Source organism: Mytilus galloprovincialis, chromosome 3, assembly GCF_965363235.1.
Source record: "Mytilus galloprovincialis chromosome 3, xbMytGall1.hap1.1, whole genome shotgun sequence".
Classification (NCBI taxonomy): Eukaryota; Metazoa; Mollusca; class Bivalvia; order Mytilida; family Mytilidae; genus Mytilus; species Mytilus galloprovincialis.
In genome coordinates, this window is record NC_134840.1 from 108,301,919 (window position 1) to 108,322,875 (window position 20,957).

General features: G+C 31.7%; 1 long non-coding RNA gene across 1 annotated transcript; it reads left to right on the plus strand.

Annotated features, from left to right (window-relative positions):
- The first annotated feature begins 18,291 nt into the window (after positions 1-18,291).
- LOC143069744 (uncharacterized) lies at positions 18,292-20,597 on the plus strand. The gene is made up of 3 exons (XR_012976474.1): positions 18,292-18,595; positions 19,638-19,702; positions 20,399-20,597. It is a non-coding gene; the product is annotated as an uncharacterized LOC143069744 (long non-coding RNA).
- The last annotated feature ends 360 nt before the right edge of the window (positions 20,598-20,957 follow it).

Consider the following 20,957-nt stretch of genomic DNA (forward strand, 5'->3'; position numbering starts at 1 on the left):
CATAATTACGAAGCTGAACATTGACCAATGAATCATAAAAATAAGGTCATGGTCAGTAATCCATGCCAGCCAACATTTACACCATGCATTCATTCCATGTACCAAATACAGTTCACATATTGCTTATAGTATCTGAGAAACAGACATAACCATTATTATGATTAAAACTTATCATTGATCAATGAAACATGAAAATAAGGTCAAGATCATATAACTGACTTATACCAAACAATCATTCCATACACAAAATATACTAATTTAAAAGAACATTAATTATAATTTGTATTGCTAATCACATTATTATCAAATATTGTTGAAACAAGATCTAAATAGAAGAAAATAGAAGAGCAAGAACTACAAAAAACAAGAGTGCACACACTGAAATGTCTCACCTTCTTTACTAATCATTGATATTATGTTGATAGCCCTAAATATAAACCTTTACTACAACTATCACATAAACTTAATATGATTCAGGAAAATGAGGTCAACGTCATATAAACCAGAGGACAAATACATGTACACTTCACAATCATTCAATACACAATTTTTTTGGTTATCCTATTGCTTATAATTTCTAAAAATTTAACCAAGAAAAACTAAACATTGATCAATGAACCATGAAAATAAGGTCAAGGTCAGATGAACTGTTCCTGACAGACATGTACAGCTTACAATCCTTTCATACACCAAATATAGTTGACCTATTGCTTATTGTTTAAGAAAAATATACCAAAACACAAAAACTGAACACTGATCAATAAACAGTAAAAAAGAAGTCCATGTAAAATAAAACCTGTGAGACTGACATGTACATCTTTAAATATATCCATACACCAAATACAGTAGACCTATTGCATATAGTATTAGAAAAAAAGACCAAAACTAAAAAACTTCACTTTAACCACTGAACCATAAATATAAGGTCTAGGTCAGATGGCACCTGCCAGTTGACATGTATACCTAATCATCATCTTATACACCAAATATAGTAGACCTATTGCATTAAGTATAAGAAAATCAGACCAAAACACAAAAGCTTAACTATGACAACAGAACCATGAAAATTTGGTCAAGGTCAGATGGCACCTGCAAGTTGGAAATGTACACCTTACAATCCTTCCATACACCAAACATACTAGACCAATTGCTTATAGTATCTGAAATATAGACTTGACCACCAAAACTTCACCTTGTTCACTGATCAACGAAGTATGGTCGAGGTCAACGGAAAGCTGTCCGACGGGCAACATCCTTTTTGGGTATTTTGGTCCCAACAGTTAAGGAATTAGGGGCTAAAGAGAGCCCAAATAAGCATTTTTCTTGGTTTTCGTGCACGCACAATAACTTCAGTATATTAAGTAAACAGAAATCTATGAAATTTTAACATAAAGTCACCGTCAGAGGACCTTGCAACGTATGCATACCAAATATAGTTATCCTATTACTTGTAATTTGTAATAAGCAAGAAATTAACATTACAAAAAGTTGTAACTTATTTTTTAAGTAGTCAATGGATCATGAAAATGAGGTCAAGGACAAAAGTCAGGTGACAGACGGAAACTTCGTAACTAACGCTACTGCAGTGGAATCTCTATCTTTATCTCTTTGTGGAGCTTTCTGCAACAAAAGTTGCAGGCTTGACAAAAACCATTTACACACACACAACAAAGGTGGACAGACAAGAGACATATAATGACAGAAATAGCTTTTTGTACATGGAAAGCTAAAATGAAAAGCCCTTCTTTTTAAAAAATAAAATAAATTTTGTATAAATTGTTTCATAATAGTGAAAAACAGTTTACATTTCACCGCTGATTTGAATTTCTCATGAAGTGAAGGATCAGATTTGTTGCTTCATGTATATATCTATAATTCTGGGGTAATGTTAAGATAAGTAATAGTATTTCCATATACATTTCTAATAGTAATAAACTCTTAATTCATTTTCAAAATTTGCAAATTTTTAGACATTATATGCCGACATCATCAACATTTACCACTTGAACATGCCAAGTTATTCAATGAAGATTTGTATATTTTCAATTAAGAATAAGATGATGTGTGGCAGGATTGATAGTGAGATAACAATTCCATAAAGACCAATGGACAATTACAGGAGACGGTTTGGCTTTAAAGAATATGGAGAAGCCTAATTTTTAGCAAGCTTTAAAAGGCCCCTAGATAAACTATAAAACACTTCAAAAGAGATCACATACCGGCTGTTTTATACTTTAAAAAACAAATGAAAATTATTTAAAGAAGACAGCAAGCAACAACAACTACTGGATTAAAAATGTCAATTAAAACATGCACAAAAAGATGACCGTAAGGTTGATTGACACTACTACTATTGAAGGTCATATATTTCATTTATAATGTTCCTAAATGCAAGTAACCATTTTTCAATAAACTTTTGTTAATTGTATGTTAACATTGATTGTTTGATTGATTGTTGGTGCCACTTTCAGCACTATTGGCTACATAGTGTTGGCAATCTTTTATTGGCAGGTGAAACAAGATTACCCAATGAACCACAGACAATTAGCAAGAAAATTCGGGCAACCTAGCCAATTAAGATTGGAGTGAAAACCCTGGAGGCCACATGTGGGGCTCCAACTCAAAGCATGGCAAATGTCCGATATACTGTAAGCTGAATCATCCAAATCAATTGAGTTTATCCTTATAGTATTCAATATATGTATTTAACAAACATCTTCTATCTAAAAGGGTTAAAGATTGAGAAAATTTAACATCAAGGAGCACAGTGTATGTATATATAAATTCTACCACTGCATCGAGCGTTATACCACTGGAGACAGTTAAATTTTCAACACGAGGCATCCCGAGCTTTTTAAATGTTTAAAATTAACCTGTCGAGAGTGGATAAATACAGTATTGCAAAAGGTTTGGTACTGGAATCTGTATCTTGAATGATTTTTTGACAATATGCAGACAGTCATAATCCTTTTTTTCGAAGAACTTCTAAAAAGATGTGTTCTTTCTTTGTGACATCATCAGGCATGGTCGATTTTTTCATGATGTCACAATAGGAATTTCAGAGGAAAGCAAGAAAATTTGACGTCATAATAAAATTCTGACCAATCAATAACTGAGATCAAACAAACCACACGTTGAGTAAATAAAAAAAAATCAACAGGTAAGGAAAAGGATAAATTGAGTAAGTATTAGAAGAAAGATATTACACAATGACTTGTTTGAGTAGTAATATCCTATTTACAGTAACGTCTTCTAATTGTAATACTTTGTTCCCTGTAATTAGTTATCAAAAGTACCAGGATTATCATTTAGTATGCCAGACGCGCGTTTTGTCTACATAAGTCTCATCAGTGACGCTCATATCAAAATATTTATAAAGCCAAACAAGTACAAAGGTTGCAGAGCATAGAGGATCCAAAATTCAAAAAAGTTGTGCCAAAAACGGCTAAGGTAATCTATGCCTGGGATAAGAAAATCCTTAGTTTTTGTTCCCTGTAAGTATAGAATCTCATACAAACAGTTTAACTATTGGTATCTGTTATCATTCATTTAACAGGAAATCAAATGTCATAGTACTGAGAAAAATATGTAAATGCTCATGTGATACAAAATTTCCTTGTGTGTAGTGTGAACAAAATTAAAGCGAAAATTAACATTTAAAAACTTCCACATAATGGCGCTATCAAAATCAATCCAGAGGGGACAAGTTCCATTGGCCTGTCAGATGTGTGAGGAATCTAATGAGATTAAGTGGAAATGTTTACTTTGTGACTTTCTCTTGTGTACAAAATGTCAAACACTTCATAAAAAAGTGAAATCAACCGACCAGCATACCATCATAGATATAAAGGACATTGCTACTTATCAACAACAAACAAAGGACAATCTATATTTTAGTAACATTTTATGTGGAATTCATGCAGGACAAACATGTTGTTTATATTGTCAATCTTGTGAGGTAGTGGTCTGTCCTTTGTGTATTACAACAGTGCATGAAAAACACAAGATGATTGAGTTAGCTAAAGGATATGAACTAACCATAAAAACTGTAAAAACTTTCAATTCAGATGTTGACAAGAAATTAGTACAAAGTGTGAAAGTATTATCTGAATTAGGAATATTCAAATCGTCTGAAGATTCAAACCATGATTTAGAAAAGCAGAAAATTCTGAGCCGGGAAAAAGATTTAAAAGCTGAACTCAAAAAGCAGACCAATACACTTTTAAAAGAACTGGATCAGAGAAAGGAAATTTTGATGAAATCAACGAATGATGCAGAAATTAGCTCAGAAAAGATCAAGACAGATTTAGACTTCAGAAGGAAGAATTTAAGCAATGCTTTAAATTCTAACAATCCTTATCAAGTTTTCAGCATATGTTCAGAGGAGAAAACTTCAAGAAATCAAAGCGTTGAACATGTCAAAACTACATTTAAAAAGTTACCAAAATTTGTACCAGGAAAACAAGAAGTACAAGATTTCTATCTTGGGTCATTAGTTGAAACTGATTATGAAAAAAAGCAATTTGAATTGAGAGTGATAAAACAATTCAAAACAAAGCTTCCATTAGTTGGAAATTTAGTCTGCTGTGGTTATACACAAATGTGGATAAATCATTTTTACAGCCATAAATTACAAAAAATTAAACTGACAAATGAGTCTTTGCAAAAGATGCATACTTTTAAAATAGATGTTTATAACATGGCATTACTACCATCTGGTGACCTTCTCCTTTCTACCATGGAATCAAACCTTAAAATAATTTTCTGTAGCAGCAGTAAAGTAGAACCAACAAAGTACAGTGTAAATCCCTTTATAACCCTTGCTGTCCACGTAACAAGAGATCATAAAATCTTAGTGAGTACAAGAGAGGACCAACCCACTGGATTTCCTGTCAATGGTCCAAGACAAGTCATCATGTTGAGTATGTATGGAAAAAAGGAAAAAGTCTACCACACAAATAACAATGGAAAACCGATATTTGCCTCACCATACAGAATAACTACAGACAATGACAATAACATTTATGTCATTGATAAAATCAATACACACAGGAGTGGTAGGATAGTGGCGTTAGATAAAACCAATGGAGTGAGATGGATATACATTGGTCATCCAGATATAAACAAGGAACAAACATTCAAACCTGAAGATTTAGTGGCTACAAAATCAGACAATATTATAGTTGCAGATCAGGATAATCACACGATTCATATCCTTAACACTTCCGGAGAGTGTATTCATTACATGAATACTAAGGATCAGTTAGGAATTGTGTTACCATCCTCTGTAGACATTGACAATACAGGAGCACTGTACATAGGATGTAATTCATATAATAACGAGAAAGCCAACATATATACTGTTCAAATTTCTGGATTCTGATTTACTGATTTGAATTACTTCCCTTGCCTGTATTCTGATTATCCCTCTATATATTTGTGTTTTTACAAAATTAAACTGCATGATAAAACAAAGTATTGAAAACTGGTTATTTGAGTGAATTTTCCAAGGACCATAACTCTTCACAAAATCATCAGACCGAAACAAACTTCGAACTTGATCTGTAACTTGTCATGATAAAACTAGATACCAATTTTCAAATCAATATCTTCAAGCATGACGAAAATAAGTGCGGAAAACTGATTATTTGAGTGAATTTTCTAAGTTCAAGGACCATAACTCTGCATAAAAATCATCAGACCGGAATAAAATTTAAACTTCATCTGGAACTTGTCATGATTAAACAATTAATACATCAAATATCAAATCAATATCTTCGAGCACGAAGTAAAACCAGATGCTCTGCAGGGCGCAGCTTTATACCACTGCAGAGGTCGAACCCTGAACGGTTGGGGCTAGTGTAGACATAACATTCAAACTGGATACAGCTCTGAATTTGGATTGTGATTAAATAGTTGACACAGCATAGGTTTCTGACACAGAATGAATGTGGTCTAATTAACTTAAAATGTTTTTTTTTTTTGCTTTTGAGCAATTCACTTTGCTGTTGAATATTAATCCTTTGATATTTGAAGAAATTTTCTTTTTCATTTCTGAAATCTGAAATAAGAAAAATTGAACCCCACCAATTTTTTTCACTTCCCCCTTCCCTTATTCTAAAAATGATCTCAATTCAAATTTCTAATGGAGTTTTCAACAAAAACTACTCATTTAAATACATTATGAAATATAAAATGTCATACAGTCATGATTTAAGTTGATTTGACTACTATTCTGGACAAAGAAAGATAACTCCAATGCAACATTTTATATTGGAAAATTTCCAATGAAGTTCATTAAATTAAAGTTTTTGGCAAATTTCCAATATACATAATTTAAGAGCAGTTTAGGTGAGCTATTAAAATGAGTTTTAATTACCAACCTTACACTGCTTTTAAATTATGTTTTGTACTTGCCAATTAACCTGGAAACCCTTTTCCCCCCTTTTTTGCACCTTATTCCTTAACGGTTTGAGCAAGAACTCCCAAAGACAATTCTTACCATCCCTTTGTGGTATTCCAATATCCAAAATCTAAATACATGGTTAGATCCATCATATCAAAGAACCCCAAGCATTCAATTTTTGATGAAATCAAATAAAGTTCAATTTTGGACCCTTTAGACCTCAATGTAGACCGATTTGATAACCGGTCCTAAATATTAAAAGTCTAAATACATGGTTAGATTCAGCATATTAAAGAATATATTGAATTTTTGTTGAAATCAAACAAAGTTTAATTTTGGACCCCGATTTGGACCAACTTGAAAACTGGGCCCTTAATAAAAAAAACTAAGTACATGTTTAGATTCAGCATATCAAAAAAACCCAAGAATTCAATTTTGGTAAAATCAAACTAAGATTAATTTTGGACCCTTTGGACCTTAATGTAGACCAATTTGAAAACGGGACCAAAAATTAAGAATCTAAATACAAGGTTAGATTTGGTATATCAAAGAACCCCAATAGTTCAATTTTTGATGAAATCAAACAAAGTTTAATTTTGTCCCCTTTTGGCCCCTAATTCGTTGGGACCAAAACTCCCAAAATCAATCCAAACCTTCCTTTTGTGGTCATAAACCTTGTGTTAAAATTTCATAGATTTCTATTAACTTATACTAAAGTTATTGTGCAAAAACCAAGAAAAATGCTTATTTTGTGACCTGTTTTTGGCCCCTAATTCCTAAACTGTTGGAACTTAAACTCCCAAAATTAATCCCAACCTAGCTTTTGTGGTCATAGACCTTATGTTAAAATTTCATAGACTGCTGTTTACTTATTCTAAAGTTATTGTGCGAAAACCAAGAAAAATGCTTATTTGGGCCCTTTTTGTCCCCTATCTCCTAAACAGTTGGGACCAAAACACCCAAAGCAATCCCAACCTTCCTTTTATGGTCATAAACCTTATGTTTAAATTTCATAGATTTCTATTTACTTTTACTAAAGTTAAGAGTGCGAAAATCAAATGTCTTCGGACAACAACGACTACGGACGACGACGAGGCCAACGTGATACCAATATACGACCACAAAATTTCAATTTTTGAGGTCGTATAAAAATGCGGAAAACTGATTTGCCGGACTGACAGATGGACAGACAGACAGACAGACCTAAAGTCCCCTTTGACCTCGTCGGTAGGAGACGAATAACAGAATTTTTAATTTCATAAGCACCACAACAGGAGCCACATGTTGAAAAGTATCTAATTATGTAATGTGCTTTCTTTAATCAGTGCTTTTATTGCTGTTTTCTTCACAAAGTCAAAGTGAGGCCTTTAACATGGAGCAAAAAGCCACCTAACTGGTACTTTGATTTCAAGGGCAATGGGGGTTGCAAATGAAATTACCACCATTCAACATGTATTTTGGGTAAAATCGACAAAATCTCTGCAAACTAATTTTCATTATATTAGACATTTTTGCAGGTTTCCTATATTATGATAAAAATATTATAATTCTTTGGCTCAAAGTATTAATTTCTGGACATGAAAATATGAATTTTCATTAAACAAACTTATTTGTGATCTGTTACATTAATTTTGTAAATAACATTTGACAATTTTTCTTGTTTCCTGATTTCTGTGATGTTATGATATAATACTAATTTCTGGTTTCCTTATACAATTTTGTTTGTGATGTTTATCATGTTTTATATATTTTTCCATATGACAAATTTTCTGGTTTTCTGTTTTCAAAGATATTATAATACTTATAGGCTCTTAAGAGCCTGTGTCGCTCATCTGTATTTACTGATGCTTTGGAAATCATTTAAAATAAGGTTAAAATCATAATTAACAGTAGGTATTATAATGATATCTAAGATAATAACTAACAAACTGGCAAAAACTCAGGGGCAGCATCCCAACAAGGGGTTGTCGGATTCATCTGAAAATTTCAGGGCAGCTAAATCTAATTCTGATGAACATTTTTACCACTGTCAGATTTGCTCTAAATGCTTTAGTGAGATATAAACCAAAAACTGCATTTTACCCCTTTGTTCTATTCTTAACCATGTCGTCCATGATGATTTGAAGGTGGAGTTATCAGACATATTTTTAAAATAGGTACACTTATAATGATTTTAACCAAGTATGGGTAAATTTGCCTCTGTAGTTTCAGAGTAGAAGATTTTTGTAAAAGATACAAAAATTTACAAAAAATTGTAAAAAATTGTAGACATTGACAATACAGGCACACTGTATATAGGCTGTAAAACATATAAAGGTGAACCTGATGAGGCCAAAATATATACTGTTCAAGTTTCTGGAGTCTGATTTTAATCATTTCCTGTATACACATATCCTTTTATTTATGTACTTACAAAATAAATTGTATGGTTGAAACCTCAGTAGATGTAAATTGTTTTTTTTTCATTGTGTTTTGGGTTCCTGACTCGTTGACATATAATCTAGTGTTCCTTTTTTTCATAGAATGATTGATGGTTTGATTCTATATAAAATCATAAAGGTTCCAACTCTCTCATGTAAAGTTGACATCAGAAGAAATTGGCTTATATGAGGTCCAATTTGTTCATGTATCTCTTCACATGTTTATGTGTTTTACATCATTGACTCTCATGTGCTTGTGCTTGACCAATACTGATGAAGGTAAATCCCAACAAGAATATGTCCATAGTACATGGATACCCTACTCGCACTATCATGTTCTATATTCAGTGGACTTTGACATTGAGGTGAAAACTGTAATTTGGCATTACAAATAAAGATTATATCATAGGGACATGTGTACTACTTTTTCAAGTTGATTGGACGTAATCAAAAACTACCTTGAACAAAAACTTTAGCCCTGAAGTGGGACAGACAGATGAACAGATAATCAAATGAACAGACCGAAAAACATAACACCCATAAATGGGGCATAACAATGGGGCATTGTACCAAGTCAGGAATATGACAGTTGATGTCCGTTTGTTTGATGTGTTTTATCATTTGATTTTGCCATGTGATTAGGGAATTTCCATTTTGAATTTTCCTCTGATTTCAGTATTTTTGTGATTTTACGTTTTGCATTTTAAAAAACAATGTTACTCATTATTGAGGTTACACAAAACAAATTTGAAACCCCTATGTTTGTTTTTGAGAGCTGGAACTAAATTAAATCCTTAATGAACACAGTTCTTTGATAAATGTGGTTAATATAGCACAAGTACATTATACTTTTGTTGGAATAAAACATATTACAAACTTTGGGCTAAGAAATTCTTCAGTTACAATTTAGTTAGCAGGTTTCCATTATCATTGTACTGTTTCTCAGACAGTATTCATCAAATTAAATGTGTCGTATGATGTTTTTATCTGAAACTATTATTTATTTAGTATAACTTGTTTATCAAAAGATGATTACAATGAATTTTTTAAAAATTTGTTAATGTGAGCTTTCACATTTTCTTACAGTCAACATTCCCTTATTTATCATAATAGTAGGGTCCAGTATGTTTTATTCTATTTTTCACAAGTAAAGAAGTAATGTGATTAACCAAATACTTGTTATTTTGTAGTTCCAAGAGGGATACATTGGAAATCTTATTTCTTAGTATCAGCATTTGTTTTCAGGAATAAAGCATATCCCATGTTGAAAACTAAGATTGAATGGATATGAGAAAATATACTTAAATAGCAAGCGCTGTCTGTTAAGAAACTAATAGGCAATACCTAAAAACTGTCATTATTTATTGAATCCCTTGAATTTGATTTAAAGAGATATAGGCTAGTAATATCATTGTAAATTTTTATTATAAATTACTGTGGATTCATTAATATTCATTGGAAACCATTTTTTGTGGATTTCTTGGGTACAGGTGAACCACGAATTTTAATGTTCAATGAATTACAAATCTTCTAAAGAAAGGAATGCATACTTTGCCAAAACCACGAAAATAAATATCCACGAATATGCAAGTTTCCTCAAACCACAAAAATTGGTATACACAAAAATGAATGAATCCACAGTTACCAGCCAATAGCCAGGATGTGTATATTAAAGAGGGTTATTTAATTCCATTATGATTTCAGTAAATTAAGGATCAGTGAGAGAGCAACCAAATGACACCTACATGTCAACTTACAACCTTCACCAATAAACAGGTGTATGCATGTATCCTTGGTATCTTTTTCAATATATTATTGGTCATGTGTATTGAATTACAAATTGATTAGACTACAACTTTATGCTAAGGTACCTAAAACCAAAACTTTAACCTGATACAGGAAGGTCAAACAAAGCTAATAGAAACACTGACAGAAAATTATATACCCATTACCTTGCAGGCAGGGCATTGAAAAGACAACAAATAATGCACATATACTCTAGTTGTTGAGGAGAACCTGCAATAAAGTATCAAATAAGTTTCAAACTGATAACATATTAGATGAAAGGACAAAATGCATCTATCTATAAAACTAAAATAGCGAGGTCCAGTTTGTCAGCCGTCATCAGGTAAAAACGACAAATCAAAGAATTCAACTTTATATATAACTAATATAGGACAATGGTGTAGATTAAAAATTACACCAGTCCAGACACTTTTGTTTTCCACATAATTAATATTGCCAATAATTAACAAGTTCCGGGTTGAATCCGATACAGTTTTCAATTTGTGAGCGGGCATGACGTAAAACAGCGAATAAAAGAATTCAACTTTATTTACAATACTCCATTCCAGGAACTTTTGTTTTCCAAATAATTAATATTACTAATAATTGATAAGTTCCATGTTGACGGGTTCTAACAGAAAGATTTTGAAAGCAGAAAAAACTGTGTATCTTATAATCGGCATGACTTAATCAGATGACAATACCAATACTAAAATAAGGCTTACACATAGTTATATACTTTAATTCAGTCACTGACCCGCGATATCACGGGTGTGTTCTAGTGTTATCTATATTTATAGATGATGTTTATCAGTACTAGTAAAATGACCTTGATTTGCTTATGTAAGTCAATAGATAATCATATGACATTCTTGATACATCAATTTAGTCTGTCCCAGCTGTTAGTTAGGATTGCTCATCATCATAATGGCCTTCTCCAAATTGTTCCAGAAGGGACAAGTTCCATTGGCCTGTCAGATGTGTGAGGAATCTAATGAAATTAAATGGAAATGTATACAGTGTGACTTTCTCTTGTGTACAAAATGTCAGAAACTTCATAAGAAAGTGAAATCGACCGACCAGCATACCATCATAGACATTAAGGACATTGCTACTTATCAGCAACAAACCAAGGAAAAACTAGATTTTAGTAACATTCCGTGTGGAATTCATGCAGGCCAAAACTGTTTCTTATATTGTCAATTTTGTGAAGTAGTTGTCTGTCCTTTGTGTATTATAAAATTACATGACAAACACAAGATGATTGAATTAGCTAAAGGATATGAACAAACAATGAAAACTGTAAAAATCTTCAATTCAGATATTGACCAAAATTTAGTACGAAATGGGAAGGTGTTATCTACAATTGGAATTTTCAAATCTACAGAAGATTCAAACTATGAATTAGAAAAGCAGAAAATTCTGACACAAGAAAAATATTTAAAGGATGAAGTCGAAAAGCGTACCAATAAACTTTTAAAAGACCTTAATCAGAGAAAAGAAATTCTGATGGAATCAGTGAAAGATGCAGAAAACAGATCAAAGAAGATTGATCAAGAGTTAGACTTCAGAAAGAAGAATTTAAGACATGCGTTAAATTCAAATAATGCTAATCAAGTTTTCAGCATACATTCACAGGAAAAAACTTCAAGAAATCAAAGCGTTGAACATGTCAAAACTACATTTAAAAAGTTACCAAAATTTGTACCAGGAAAACAAGTACCGGTAGTAGAAGATTTTTATTTTGGATCATTAGTTGAAACTAGTGATGACAAAAAACAATTTGAATTTAAAGTGATAAGACAATACAAAACAACACTTCCACTTGTTGAAAATTTAATCTGGGGTTGTGGTGAATCAATATGGATTAGTCAATTTAAGAGCCATAAACTACAAAAGTTGAAACTGACAAATGAATCATTACATAAGATGCATGCCTTTCAGTTAGATGTTTATTATATGGCATTACTTCCATCTGGTAACCTACTCCTTTCTACAAATGAATCTAACCTTAAAATACTTCCGTATAGCAGCAGTAAAGTTAAACAAACATGGTACAGTGTGACCCCATTAAGAACCCTTGCTGTCCATGTAACAAGAGATCATAAAATCGTAGTTGGTGTAAGAGAGCAGACAGAAGCATTCCCTGTCAATGGACCAAGACAAGTCATCGTGATGAATATGGATGGTAGAGAGGAAAAAGTGTACCACATTGATGAAAAAGGGAAACCTCTCTTAACCAATCCCAGAAGAATAACAACGGACATGGACTATAATATTTATGTTGTTGATACTCTAGATGAACAGAGAAGTGGTAGGATAGTGGCATTAGATAAAACAAAAGGCATAAGATGGATATATAGTGGTAATCTAGATATAAAAAAACCAACAACATTCAAACCTAGAGATTTAGTGTCTGCAAAATCAGACAATATTATAGTTACAGATTCTGATAATCACATGATTCATATCCTCAACACTTCAGGACAGTGTATTCATTACATGAACACTAAGGATCAGTTAGGTATTAATTTCCCATACTCTTTAGATATTGACAATACAGGAATACTGTACATAGGCTGTGATGCATATGGTTATGACAATGCAAAAATATATACTGTTCAAGTTACTGGATTCTGATTTACTGATTTTAATTACTTCCCTTGCCTGTATTCTGATCATCCTTCTATATAATGATATATTTGTGTATTTACAAAATTAAACTGCATTTTCAATTCATAAATTATTCACTGAATTTTTAAAGTCATAATTGATCAACTAAAAATAAATGGGACACAGATGGCCATCATGGGACAGTTTTGTATTTTTGTTATTCTATTTTTCTGACTACAGAATTTGTACTTAATTTAGCATCACAACAGGAACTACATGTGGAAAAGTATCTACTTATGTAATGAGCTTTCTTTTCTTTAAAATGGAGCAAAAACCCACCTTACTGGCTAATTTCTCCATCAACAAAATCTTATTGTACTTTAGAGGACAACCACCTTGATTTCAAGGGAATGGGGGTTGCAATTGAAATTACCACCATTCAGCATAAATTTTGGGTAAAATTGGCAAAATTTCTGTAAACTAATTTCCATTACAGTTGACATATTTGCAGGTTTTCTATTCTAATTTATGATAAAAATCTGATAATTCTCTAGCTCAAAGTACTAATTTCTGGTCAGGAAAATATGAATTTTCATTATAAAAACTCATTTTTGATCTTTCAAATAGATAACTTGTGACATTTTTTTCTTGTTTCCTGATTTCAGAGATGTCATGATAAAAATCTTAGATTTTATCTCATAATACCAATTTCTGGTTTCCTGATACAATTTATATAGTTTGTAATGTTTTATATATTTTTTATGACAAATTTTCTAGTTTCCTGTTTTCAAAGATATTATATTAAAAAATCTTATACAGACCATGTGGGTGATTTTTCAAATAGACATTGTAGTAAAAGATGTTCCTCCTTTGATGACATTAATATTAAAAATTCCCAGTTTTTAAAATCATTCATTATAAACAACAACTTCAATTTTAGCTAAAATCATACATATCCACTATTATTATCTTAGTAGACTAGTAAAACAAAAATGACATCATGGAAACAATTATACTCAAGTAGTCCAATTCCTTGATGTTAAACCATGTTCTGTATAGATTAACTCGGTGGTATATGACCCTGGGTCATGGAGGCAGGGTATAAATGCAGGACAATTGTTATACGTCTTCCAATAATTTAATTTTGGATGTAACACGTCTTCTGATTGGCTGACGTTCTTTTGTTTATCATATCATAGACACAATTTTGTCATGTGACCATGAAATCATCAACGTTTTTTCATGATTTACGCCGGTTTAAAATGGAATTCAGAATTAAATTATAACTAATATTTTGTCAGTCTATTCAAAATGACATAAAAAGTGGAGTGCACACTGTTAAATAACCCGCTATTAGGGTTATTCAGTGTGCACCACATTTTTTATGTTATTTCTTCAAAGACAGAAAAAATATTACAGTCATTCCTTAAATAATCTATGTTTGATTTCACACAGGAAATGAAACTAGTTGAACTGGATACCCTGCTATACTTATTCAGTTAAAATATAAGTTGAAAAGTGACTGTGGGAGCCAGAGTGCACATGCTGAAATGTCACGCTAGCTTTACGTATCACTATTGAACTGATGTTGTAATATGAAGTTTTACTACAAGTATACTGTGAATTCATTATTTTTTGTTGAATAACAATCAATCCACGAAAATAAATGAATCCACATTTATAAAAACTTAAAATGATCACAGTATCATTAATGTAAATGAGGTCAAGGTCAGATGAATCCTGCCAGACAGACATGTGCAACTTACAATCCTACCATACACCAAATATAGTTGATATATTGCTTATAGTATCTAAGAAACAGACACAACCATTAAAACTTAACATTGATCAATGAAACATGAAAATGAGATCAAGGTCATATGACAGATTTTCCTGTACACCTTACAATCATTTCATACACTAAATATAGTTTATCTATTGCTTAGAGTATGATACTATCTGAGACACATACCAGTATTTGTCCTTATTTATAAATATTTTTTTTTCCAAAATTGAGAATGGAAATGGGGAATGTGTCAAAGAGACAACAACCCGACCATAGAACAGACAACAGAAGGTCACCAACAGGTCTTCAATGCAGCGAAAAACTCCCGCACCCGGAGGCGTCCTTCAGCTTGTCCCTAAACAAATATATATACTAGTTCAGTGATAATGAACGCCATACCAAACTCCAAATTGTACACAAGAAACTAAAATTAAAAATAATACAAGACTAACAAAGGCCAGAGACTTGGAACAGGCGCAAAAATGCGGCAGGGTTAAACATGTTTATGAGATCTCAACCCTCCCCCTGATGTTTATTTTACTACATCAGTTAGATTTCTGGTTTTGAATGCTTATTTCAAAGAATATTAAAAGTAATTTTTAATGCTGATTACCTCAAATTCATTTTCAAACATTTTTGGAACAAGATCTTGTAACGTTCCAGGGTTTTCTTGTCAGGATATACACCCATAGTTACTTTTGTGGGTCTCTGGTGAAGGAAGTAATAATAAAGATCATAATGGAAGTTCATTAATTGTATTATTTCTAAAAACACTCATACTTGGTGCATGAAAATCTACTTGGTGCACTGCATTACTTGGTGCAGGAATCTACTTGGTGCACTGCATTTAAATACTTTCACCAAGCAACTTTACTTGGTGCACTGCATTTAAGAGAGACTGCTAACTGCATGGAGGTTGTTGGAGAGAATCTCAACGTAGGAACATGTGTTCTGTATTTTATACAACGTTTGACGTAATATACAAGTTATTCATAAACAAGAACATGTAACGTTACATTTGGCGCGTTATACTGAAACTAAGTATAAACAAATACAAACAATGAACAATTACACACAAATAAAGTCAATATATAGATTTAAAGAAGTCAGTATATAATATAAGGTCAAAGTCAGCTATTTCTTCTGTAAAATACGAATCTGAACACAACAACGGACATCTGCGTGTATCGATCAAGTGTGGAATGGAGACCACAGTAAAAATATCAGCTTTCAAATCACCGGGGCGTAACACTACCCCCTACCTTATAGAAAAAGGATTTGTCCTCAAATATGAGAGTATGTATGTCATGCAGATGTCATTTCATAATGTAATATAAAATAAACACAAAAAGTCTCACTTCGTAAGTCTCTTTGGTGTAAGATAAAACAATAATGTTTAGTAAGAAACACTTCATAGAAATAGAAATATAATAATCCATCATTCAACCATGCAGGTATTACCACTCTTCAGACCGTCTTCCTCTTCCTGTTCATTGTCTTCTGTAAAATGTTTAATATGATTTGATAGCATATATCCCTCTTGTGGTGAGATAAAAAGTTCTTTGTTGATATCAAAGTTCAATAAAATGTTAAAGCTGTACAAGTTTCTTTAGTGATATTCATTAAATGGTTGACTCGCCGCTTCAAGTCTAGTTAAAATCAGTTTATATGTACAATTCTTGTTATGGTTTGCACATAAACAAAATATATACTTAAATCCAGTCGCTGATATTACAATTCGATATCCAAATAAGCAATAGTATTCCACAGACAATATACCAGTCACAGGACCATACTAAAAATTCCCCAATACTCCACAGATATTCTCATCAAAGGACGTACGGGTAACACCTTTAAAATATATAAGTCTTCCACAGACATTCTTTTGTCACAGGAACCGACTTCAAAAACAACATTAGCAACAGCATTCCACAGACAATATACCAGTCACAGGACTATACTGCTCCTAAAATATGGTATTTCACAGATACTCGATCACAGAAAATACACATACAAAATCACCGGTACTCCACAGATATTCATCACAGGATGTACAAGTAAAACCCTTAAAATATATAAGTTTTCCACAGACATTTTTTCGTCACAGGATAACTTACAAAATACAACAGCAAACCATTCTACCAATTCATGATAACATGAATATATATCAGCGACAGCATTGCTAACAAACCATTCATTGACTTGTATTTAGTCTATGTAACTAACATCAGATACAATAGCATAAAATTTGTCTGGTTCCATGGCCTCATTTTTTACTCATGGAGCTTGACTTATGCTATTATTTCCGCATCGGGTAGTTACAGAGACATTAACAATTTCTGCGTGTATTATTATTGGGTAGCGGTAGTTAGGACTACTACTAATTCTTGCAAATTTTACTTCGACAGCATTAGATCAACGACAGGAAGACACCAACAACTAAATTGAACAATTCAGCGAGCTTTTGTTTCTACTTTTCAGCATATTTCTGCATCACATTCAATAATAAATATTTTAAACAGTTTAAAACATAATAAATAAAACAAATTAAACGAAAACAATATTTATAGAATTAGTCTCTATAAGGACAAGCTTTTCTGACATGTCCTTTTTTTCCACAGCGAAAGCATTTATTCTTTGAGTCAACAGACATTCCAGCGACAGCGTTAGTCAAGCTATGATATACCTGATTCTATCTGCTTGGTTAAAAGTATCATATCTTATAGCTAAAATTTCTGCTTCATTGATATTTTTAGGCCTTGACTCTCGTATTCTAAGACGCATTTCAGGGTCATTTAATGAATCTATAAACCGATCCAAAGCCAGTTTATCAGTCACAGAGGAAGGGACACCAGGATAAGCACAGCGAGTCATTTTTTAATATCTTGACTGAATGCAGATAGAGATTCATCATCTTTTTTTTACTTTAGTCTGTAATTGAGCTCTGAATATCTCAGACCTATGAACTGAACCAAATCTATTATGAAGGGCATCAACTAGGCTATCAAAATCTCGCCTTGTAAACTCATTTAATTCATTCAAAATGGCCTCTAGCGCCACCTTTCAAACTGCTAGCTAGACAGAGTGACATTGTATTATAATCCCAACCATTAACTTCAGCTAAAATTTGAAACTGACTGAGATATTCTTCTATATCATCAGTACCATCATAAGGTTGTGGTTTCATATTAACTTTGTGTTTTGGAGTAACACCAGCATAATAACTTGGATGAGATTGCATACCCCTAGTATTTTTTTTTTTTTTAATTTTTTTTTTTTAACGTGGATAATATATTTTATTGCACTCTATTGCTGTTAACAATTTACTTAGTGTACAGCATTGCACTAAGTATTCCTGATATATTAGTTATTAGGTATCCAGGGAGAATATCTAATAAAAGTAAATTGATGTTACATTACAATATTACAATATTTTAAATGATTTCATGTTTACCGGAGAATTTCACTTCCGTCTGATAGTGGTTTTTAATATCAGATAAATGTGCATTATTTTGCCATCATCATCTTTGTGATTTGGATAAATTTAATTCATAATACTTCTAGACAATTTGTCTAATTTAAAAGGTAAGTTGACCATAATTTTCGTGATGTTTTGAATCATAATCGAAGTTTTAACTTATTTGAAAACTCTGGTATTTTAGACTAAGATCATATATCTAAACTACCCAGGTAAACATGATTATACACAACATCAGAGTGTACAACACAAAGTTGTCAAAATCAAAATAAAATAAATAGTAAAAGAAGAAGTAAAGAAAAAAAGTGTACATTAAACAATATTGAATAATATATTTTCATTCTTTTTAACATGTGTTAGATGTTAAAGTACATTATTGAGTTATCAAATTAGAAATTGTTTTCACATAGTCCTCATTGTCTAATATACTGCTGTTCAATTTCCAGTATCCCCTGCCTTTAGGACCTCTATTTATATCTATTTTTAATGAAACACAATTATGATCAGTATGTTGCAGAACTATAGGTCTTATGTCGCATGAAGTGGAGTTTTTGTAAACTTCAGGTCCTATTAAAAAATAGTCAATTCTTGTTGCTTCAGATCTATCTTTTCTACACCAAGTGAACTGCGTTTTATGTTTGTTTTTCTCTCTCCAAACATCTATAACTTTTAATGATTTGATTAATTTGTTGAGGCTACAGACTGGTTTTTTATTTTTTGTTTGTTTAGATTTATTTTTTGAATCTATTTGAGCTAATATGTCATTAAAATCGCCTCCCATGATTATTTGTCCTATGCTATGTTTATCCACTAATAATTTAATGTTTTTAAAAAAGTTATTTCTAGTGTGTGGGTTATTAGGTGCATATAAGTTAACTATAGTTAATATGTTGTCATTTACTTCTATATTTACAAGTAGAAATCTACCTTCTTCATCTTCAAAACTATCAATTAATTTCAAATTTAGTGTTTTTTTTATCCAAATTGCAACACCTCGTGAATTGCTTGTTCCGTTACCTAATATAATTTGTCCCTCAAATTCATTTTTTAATTGGGTTGACATATTATTTACAAAGTGAGTTTCTTGCATTAATATGATATCACATTTTTGCTGTTTTGACCATTTTATTAATCTTTTTCTTTTTTCAGCTTTTTGTAGTCCTTTGCAGTTAATAGAACAAATGTGAAGATTATTCCAAATTTTCATACGATAGGTAAGTTTGTTTTATATTATTTTCGGAAAGTTGGGGAGTTTCCAATCTATTTTTATAGACAGGTATCATGACCTGTTTCTGACCTAGATCGAAAACAATCACGTGGTATATATGTATATAGTCTACAACGTGGATGTCGGAGATATTCTTGTTTATGTTTACAAAAGTGGTAGGCCTTTTACAGATTAGTTCGCTATTTAAGCATTCGTTTAAATGACATTTAAACAGTTCATTTAATAAAGAGTAATTAAACAATTCAATAGTTGCACAACATTCTCTAATGGTACAAAAAATTATGTACATTATTTCATGTGTCAATATATGGGTCATCATGGTGACTTTGTTTACAAACTTTGACATGCAATACAATGTGCACTTACATTCAGAGTTTGAAAAGTAAAATTTACAATAATAACAGTTTAAAAAGATAAATATGTACAAAGACGAGAAGTTGTGTAAAATAAATATACAGGTATATACAATAACATAAGTTAGCTGTTTAATTGAAAATAAATTCTGTAGTATATTACAATAGTGAATAATAGTTGTTTTCCAATTTATTGTAATAATGAGCTGACAGTAAATGCCAAAAAGACAGTAAATTCTGTACGTGTCATGAATATAATGAACAAAATCAGACTGAATTTGTTTTGCTTTTAAGCTTTGTTTGAAATAGAATTTTTCTCTCTCTTTTAGGTTTGATATTATTTGATGATGAATGGTGTGACCATTCCAGTGACAAGTAGTTGAATGACTTTGAGTATTTATCTTTATGGAAGATAACAAACAGTATGAGAAGATGCTATCGAAATTTACATATATACTTGTGAAAAAACTAAAAATAGATATGTACAAATTCATGAGGTTTTTTTTTTTTATAGTTTTTTTTTAGATTTTATATTAAAAAGAATAAGTCTGTATTGTATTCTGGTCTTTAATTGGCATGACGTCTAGGAAGCGGTTTTTGATCTTTTGTTTGCATTATTACGGGTTCTATCGTGTAATTGTTCAGTAGATGTCACTGGTGCCACGTCCCGATGTTGATTTTCCTGGCGTATTGACTTGTTTATTTTCATTTTTTGTTGTTGAACGGGATTCCTGATTTGTGACTTGCATAAATTGTGTCATTTGTGATTGACCTGTATTCCTGCTTTGTTTGACATGATCAGGATTAGCGTGTTTGTTTGTTGGGCGGGTCAAGTAGGATAAACGGTACTGTAGTTCCTTCGGAAGAACAAAGTAATAAATCAGTTTA